The sequence below is a fragment of the Lathyrus oleraceus genome, chromosome 6 (genome assembly GCF_024323335.1).
Source record: "Lathyrus oleraceus cultivar Zhongwan6 chromosome 6, CAAS_Psat_ZW6_1.0, whole genome shotgun sequence".
NCBI classification, from domain to species: Eukaryota; Viridiplantae; Streptophyta; class Magnoliopsida; order Fabales; family Fabaceae; genus Lathyrus; species Lathyrus oleraceus.
This window is the reverse complement of record NC_066584.1, coordinates 313,239,688-313,246,095: the sequence shown is the minus strand read 5'-3', so window position 1 is coordinate 313,246,095 and position 6,408 is coordinate 313,239,688. Positions and strand designations below refer to the sequence as shown.

At 38.8% G+C, this 6,408-nt stretch overlaps 1 non-coding gene across 1 annotated transcript; it reads left to right on the top strand.

The window, feature by feature from the left end:
- Positions 1–5,219: 5,219 nt before the first annotated feature.
- Positions 5,220–5,326, top strand: LOC127099837 (small nucleolar RNA R71). Its single transcript, XR_007794304.1, has one exon. It is a non-coding gene; the product is annotated as a small nucleolar RNA R71 (small nucleolar RNA).
- Positions 5,327–6,408: the final 1,082 nt, after the last annotated feature.

The window sequence follows — 6,408 nt, the reverse complement described above, 5'->3', positions numbered from 1 at the left end:
AACTTCGGTTTATTCCTTTTCCATGGTTTGGTAAATAGATCAGGGAGCTAAGGAATTCTAGAGTTAGCCTTCGGTAAGTAACGATTTGTCTGCGAATATGAGTGGTTTCCCACCCTATTTGATTCAGCAGATACAGGACACTATCTCTTAGCCCAAGTACGATCATTGCATCTTCATCAGCATAGAAGGTTGGGTGCATCTCTCTCTCAGAAAGTTCTTCAAATTTTTGTCTCTGAGCTCTCCCTCTGAATTTGATACCCATACGATCAAATTGTCCCATCAGGTTAGTGTTAACTAAAGAAAAGAAAAGAACAAGAATTTAGTCAGGGTTTGGCCAAATGCCGAAAGAAGAAAAGAAGAAAAGTTTTATAAAATAAAATAAATGAAGAATGAATACTAAATAAAATCAAAAGAATAATCAAAGAAAAGATAGTAAGAATTTGTGGGTTGTCTCCCACGAAGCGCTTTGTTTAATGTCGCAAGCTCGACAAAAAACTAGTAAATGTTAATCTATAGATTTAGGAGACAATACGTCTAATTTCAGGACTTGCGAGTCTTCATTGTTTTCATCATAGTGATAATGTTTCAGACGCTGCCCGTTTACGATAAATGTTTCCATAGATTTTCCCTTAATTTCCACTGCTCCACTAGGGAAAACATTAGTGACTTGGAAAGGGCCTGACCATCTAGAGCGTAGTTTTCCTGGGAATAACTTAAGTCTAGAGTTAAACAATAGGACTACATCGCCTTGTTTGAAAGTTTTCCTTGATATGCGCTTATCATGTCATTTTTTCGTTCTTTCCTTGTAGATTCTGGCATTTTCGTATGCGTCTTGTCTAAGTTCTTCTAATTCGTTTATATCAAGGATTCGCTTTTCACCGGCGGCCTTATAGTTTAAATTTAAATTTTTAATAGCCCAATAGGCCTTATGTTCTAATTCTACCGGGAGGTGGCAAGATTTTCCATAAATAAGCCTAAATGGGGTTGTTCCTATGGGAGTTTTGTAAGCAGTTCGATAAGCCCATAAAGCTTCAGGTAATTTTGATGACCAGTCTTTTCTTGACGTGGCGACTATTTTTTCCAATATCTGTTTAATTTCTCTGTTAGACACTTCCACTTGTCCACTGGTTTGAGGATGGTAAGGTGTCGCTACTCGATGTTTTACACCATACTTAAACAATAGTTTTTCGAGTATCTTAGATATGAAATGCGATCCACTATCGCTGACTACTATTCTTGGGACACCAAATCTTGGAAAGATTATATTCTTAAAGAGTCTAGTTACTACTCGTGTGTCGTTTGTTGGAGAAGCTATAGCTTCAATCCATTTTGATACGTAGTCAACCGCTACGAGTATGTACTTGTTACCGAAAGAAGGTGGAAAAGGTCCCATGAAATCTATTCCCCACACGTCGAAAATCTCTACTTCCAAAATGCCCTTTTGTGGCATCTCGTCACGTCTAGATATGTTTCCTGTGCGTTGACATCTATCACATTTCTTGACAGCAGCATGCACATCCTTCCATATGTTTGGCCAATAAAGACCGGCTTGTAGGATTTTAGAGCAGGTCTTAGATGTGCTTGCGTGTCCACCATAAGGAGCGGAATGACAATGTTGGATTATACTTTCTACCTCTTCTTCAGGTATACACCGACGGAAAATACCATCGGGGCCTCTTTTGAAAAGTAAAGGGTCGTCCCAATAATAATGTTTTGTGTCATGGAAGAATCGTTTCTTTTGTTGGTAGGATAAATCAAGTGGAACCATTCCGGCGGCTAAATAATTGACAAAGTCGGCGTACCATGGTGTAACGCTTACAGCTAAGGTGGTCTCTACCCGTTCATCATCTCTATTTTCTTCCGAAATAGCTATAAGTTTATCGTACGAGAAGTCATCATTGATCGATGTTCTTTCCGGTTCCAGATTTTCAAGTCTAGAAAGGTGATCTGCTACTACGTTTTCAGTTCCTTTTTTATCTTTGATTTCCAAATCAAATTCCTGTAATAACAAGATCCACCTTAGGAGTCTAGGTTTAACGTCCTTTTTTGTTAGGAGGTACTTAATGGCAGCGTGGTCAGTGTAAACGATTATTTTTGCTCCGACCAAGTAAGGACGAAATTTATCTAGTGCAAATACTACTGCTAGAAGTTCTTTCTCGGTCGTGGCGTAATTCATCTGTGCTTCATCTAGAGTTCTACTTGCATAATATATGACATGAAGTTTTTTATCCTTTCGTTGTCCTAAAACAGCGCCTACGGCGTAGTCACTTGCGTCACACATTATTTCGAATGGTTCATTCCAATCCGGAGTCTGCATTATGGGCGCGGAGATCAATGCTTGTTTAAGTGTTTGAAATGCTTCTAAACATTTATTGTCGAAGATGAATTCAACGTCTTTCATTAATAATCCGGTTAAAGGTTTAGTTATTTTAGAGAAATCTTTAATAAATCGTCGATAAAAACCGGCATGTCCTAAGAAGCTTCGTACTTCTCTCACAATTTTCGGAGGTTGAAGGTTTTCGATTACTGCTATTTTGGCTTTGTCTACTTCAATTCCTCTATTCGATATGATGTGTCCTAAAACAATTCCTTCTTGTACCATAAAGTGACATTTTTCCCAATTAAGTACTAGGTTTACTTTTACACATCGTTCTAGAACTCTTTCTAGGTTTTCAAGGCATTCTTCAAAACTTTGTCCGCATACGGAAAAATCATCCATAAAGACTTCAATGATGTTTTCAAGAAAATCGGCGAATATTGCCATCATGCACCTTTGGAAGGTTGCAGGAGCATTGCACAAGCCAAATAACATTCGTCGATAAGCGAAGGTACCAAAAGGACATGTGAACGTTGTCTTTTCTTGGTCATCAGGATGAATTGGTATTTGAAAGAAGCGTGAGTAACCGTCCAGATAGCATAAATGAGAATGTTTGGCTAATCGTTCTAACATCTGGTCTATGAATGGTAAAGGAAAATGATCTTTTCGGGTTGCTTTGTTTAGCTTTCTATAATCAATGCATATTCTCCATCCCGATTCGATTCGTTTGGTTATAGTTTCTCCTTTTTCATTTTCGATAACTGTTATACCTCCTTTCTTTGGTACTACGTGTACAGGACTAACCCATTTGCTATCAGATATAGGATATATGATACCTGTCTCTAATAACTTCGTTACTTCCTTCTTCACTACCTCACTCAGGATCGGGTTTAATCTCCTCTGATGTTCCCTAGAAGTTTTACAATCTTCTTCTAGCATGATGCGGTGCATACAAATAGAAGGACTTATCCCTTTAAGATCGGTGATGTTGTATCCTAGTGCGGTCGGATATTTTCTTAAGATATGTAGGAGTTTTTCGGTTTCGAGTTTTCCTAGGCTTGCATTGACTATCACGGGTCGTTCAAGTTCTGAGTCTAGGAATTCATATCTCAGATTTTTGGGAAGTGTTTTCAGGTCGAGGGTAGGTTTCTTAAGGCATTGCGTAGGATCCGATGTTACTGCTAAACATTGGTTCAGTCTGTCTTCTACACGACAGTCAGTTAATTCGTCATTTTCTAATTCTGTTTCTTTTATGCATTCATCGATGATATCCATGAAGTAACATGTGTCTTCTATTGCAGGTGCTTTCAAAAATTTGGAAAGAATGAATTCAATTTTCTCTTCTCCTACTTCGAAACTGAGTCGTCCTCGTTTTACGTCTATGATAGCACCGACGGTTGCTAAGAATGGTCTTCCCAATATAATAGGGGTAACTTCATCTTCTCTTATATCCATAGTTATAAAATCGGTTGGAATGTAGAATTGACCTATGCGCACGGGAACGTTTTCAAGAATTCCTACGGGATATCTAAAGGAACGATCTGCTAATTGCACAGACATTTTATTTGGTCTTAATTCTCCCATTTCAAGTCTCTTGCATATGGACAAGGGCATAACACTGATACCGGCTCCTAAATCGCATAAAGCTTTGTCTATGACAAATTTTCCTCTGTGACAGGGTATAGAGAAACTACCAGGATCTTTAAGTTTAGGAGGCATATTCTGGATTATAGCGCTACATTCAGCAGTGAGTGTAACGGTTTCGCTATCTTCAAGTTTCCTTTTATTAGAAAGAATTTCTTTTAAGAACTTAGCATATGAAGGCATCTGTGTAATAGCTTATGTGAAAGGAATGGTGACATTTAATTGTTTCAGTAGGTCAATAAATTTTTTAAATTAGCCCGCGTCTTTGGTTTTAATTAGCCTCTGAGGATAAGGGATAGGTGGTTTGTAAGGCGGTGGAGGTACATAAGGTTCTTTCTTTTCTACGGTTTCCTTATTACTCTCTTCCTTTTCCTTAGGTTTATTTTCTTCCTCAGTTGACTTTTTAGAGTTTTGGTTTTCAATTCTCGGATCAGATGGTCCTTCTACCTCTGTTCCACTTCTCAATATAATTGCATGAGCGTGGCTTTTCGAGTTAGGTTGGGGCTGTCCAGGAAATGTACCAGTTGGGGCAGCAGTAGGCGCTTTGTTATGGGTAGCCAGGGCATCTACTTTACTTGCTAGTTGTTTAATTTGTTCGTTAGTGTGTACATTCTGGTTTAAGAAATCTTTATTGGTTTGCTGTTGAGAAGCTATGAAGTTCTCCATCATGATTTCCAAATTGGATTTTCTAGGAACGTTATTATTAGGTGTAGATGGGGTCGGCTTTTGATATCCAGGAGGTATAGCTGGGGCTTGACTGGGAGCTTGTCCTGGTGCGTATAAAGCATTGTTACTCTTATATGAAAAATTAGGATGGTTCTTCCAGTTTGAGTTATAGGTATGCGAGTAAGGATTTCCTTGAGCATAGTTCACCTGCTCTGCTTGGATTCCTGTTAGGAGTTGACAATCTGTAGGCGTGTGACCTTGGATTCCACAGACTTCGCAATTTTGAGTCACGGCAACCACGGTGGCTGGAGGTGATACATTTAAACTTTCAATTTTCTGGGTAAGAGCATCCACTTTTGCATTAACATGATCAAGGCTACTTATCTCGTACATGCCAGTTTTCGTTTGAGGTTTTTCTACCATTGTTCGGTCGCTTCCCCACTGATAATGGTTTTGGGCCATGCTTTCGATAAGTTGATAAGCGTCAGCGTAAGGTTTATCCATAAGCGCACCACCTGCGGCGGCGTCTATTGTTAATCTTGTGCTGTATAAGAGACCATTATAGAAGGTATGAATTACTAACCAGTCCTCTAAACCATGGTGTGGACAAAGTCTCATCATGTCTTTGTATCTTTCCCATGCTTCGAAAAGAGACTCGTTATCTTTCTGTTTAAATCCATTTATCTGGGCTCTTAACATAGCTGTTTTGCTTGGAGGAAAATATCGGGCAAGAAAGACTTTCTTCAACTCATTCCATGTGGTGACTGAGTTGGAAGGAAGAGACTGAAGCCATCTTCTAGCCTTATCTCTTAACGAGAAAGGAAAGAGACGAAGTCGAATTGCCTCTGAAGTGACACCATTAGCTTTAACAGTATCGGCGTATTGAAAAAATACGGATAAATGAAGGTTTGGATCCTCGGTAGGATTTCCAGAGAATTGATTCTGTTGCACTTCCTGTAACAGCGAAGGTTTAAGTTCGAAGTTGTTTGCTTCGATTGCGGGTGGAGCAATACTCGAATGCGGCTCATCTTGCGATGGAGCAGCGTAATCTCGAAGAGCACGAGCTGGTGTTTCCATCTCGGGTATCGGCGAAGGAAGAAGATTTTTGAGATCAAGAATTTCGATTGGAGGAAGATTGTTTGCAGCACGATACTCCCGAATTCGTCGTAAGACTCGGAGATATCGTTCAACGTCGTTGACTCGTAAGTAATACGGTTCGTCTTGTGAGCGAGTGTGTGACATACAAATCAACGAAAAACAAGGAAAAAAAGAAATAAAAAAATTTCCTTAGTCTCTACAGCGTAACAGAAGAGTTACGATATCGACTAAATAAAAGTCCCCGGCAACGGCGCCTAAAACTTGATCGCGACTTTATGAGTCTATTGGGGTATTAACTGCAAGTGCATAGTCTAATCGCGTAGTAATAAAAGATATCGATCCCACAGGGACTTAATGAATCGATATACCGTTTTTCTAGGGTTACTTCGTAAAGCTAAGGCGGATGATACTTTGATGATTAGGGGGAAAAAGTAAAACTAAAATTGGATCTAGATTAAATATTGAATAATGCGGATATCAGTATGTAGTTCGTCATAATTAGGGAATCAAATCTTCGTTGGTTTCTTAGTTTTAAAATAAGTCCTTTCATTAGACACTATTGATTAAAAAAAATTTCTCAAACTCTCGCTCTGTTGAATAGACTATGATTTTACCTTAACGTACGCTCTCACTATTTAGTTAAAACTAAAATCACTTTTTGAAAACAATAGAATCTATAGAAA